This window comes from Budorcas taxicolor, chromosome 2, assembly GCF_023091745.1.
Source record: "Budorcas taxicolor isolate Tak-1 chromosome 2, Takin1.1, whole genome shotgun sequence".
Lineage (NCBI taxonomy): Eukaryota > Metazoa > Chordata > Mammalia > Artiodactyla > Bovidae > Budorcas > Budorcas taxicolor.
In genome coordinates, this window is record NC_068911.1 from 83,681,051 (window position 1) to 83,682,240 (window position 1,190).

General features: G+C 44.2%; 1 non-coding gene across 1 annotated transcript; it reads left to right on the forward strand.

Annotated features, from left to right (window-relative positions):
• Window positions 1-305: 305 nt before the first annotated feature.
• On the forward strand, window positions 306-377 carry TRNAC-GCA (transfer RNA cysteine (anticodon GCA)). The gene has a single exon. It is a non-coding gene; the product is annotated as a tRNA-Cys (tRNA).
• The last annotated feature ends 813 nt before the right edge of the window (window positions 378-1,190 follow it).

The window sequence follows — 1,190 nt, forward strand, 5'->3', positions numbered from 1 at the left end:
GTGGGTTGCCATTTCCTTCTCCAGTGCATGAATGTAAAAAGTGAAAATGAAGTTGTTCAGTCGTGTCTGATTCTTCACGATCCCATGGACTGCAGCCTACCAGGCTCCTCCGTCCATGGGATTTTCCAGGCAAGAGTACTGGAGTGGGGTGCCATTGCCTTCTCCTTATTATTGTTTACATATCCACTAATTAGAGAATGTAAGTTATGTAATTAAATATTATAAGAAGGTTAAGCTTATTACTCGAGGAGATAATAGTCAAAGGTATGATAACTTTTATGTATCATGTTGCCTAATGACTTGCTTCCCTGGTGGCTCAGATGGTAAAGCGTCTGCCTGCAATGCTGGAGACCTGGGTTCGATTCCTGGCTGGGGAAGATCCCCTGGAGAAGGAAATGGCAATCCACTCCAGCACTCTTGCCTGGAAAATCCCATGGATGGAGGAGTACGATAGGCTACAGTCCACGGGGATGCAAAGAGTCGGACACGACTGAACGACTTCACTTACTTACCTAATGACTTCCTAACTGTAAGTTCATGCTAAAAAATGGTACCTCTCACAAATAAGTCTGAATTCATAGCTTAGAGCAAGTCATCTGGAGTCAAACTGGCTTCATGCTAAGTGCCTTCAGTTGTGTCCGTCTCTTTGTGACCCTATGGACTATAGCCTGACAGGCTCCTCTGTCCATGGAATTCTCTAGGCAAGAATATTGGAGTGGGTTGCCATGCCCTTCTCCAGGGGATCTTCCCAATCCAGGGTTCGAACGTGTGTCTCTTATGTCTCTAGGTCTCCTGTACTGGTAGGCAGGTTCTTTACCACAAGTGCCACTTAAATCTAAGTGCATGAACTTGGATTGTTTTCACAACTGTAAAATGGGGATAATAATAGAATGCTGTGAAAATTAAATAAATGAGTATTCCATAAATTGATACTAGTATGATGGAAAGAGGAACTCTCACTCATTAAACACTGAGAATTTAAATTAAAACACAGACGTTTAGGTAAAAGAAAAGAGCAGTGTGAAGGAAAACTACTTAAAATTAGAATCCTTGGAGAATGCATGCTGCTGCTGCTGCTGTTGCTGCTAAGTCGCTTCAGTCGTGTCCGACTTTGTGTGACCCCATAGACGGCCCCCCACCAGGCTCCCCTGTCCCTGGGATTCTCCAGGCAAGAACACTGGAGTGGGTTG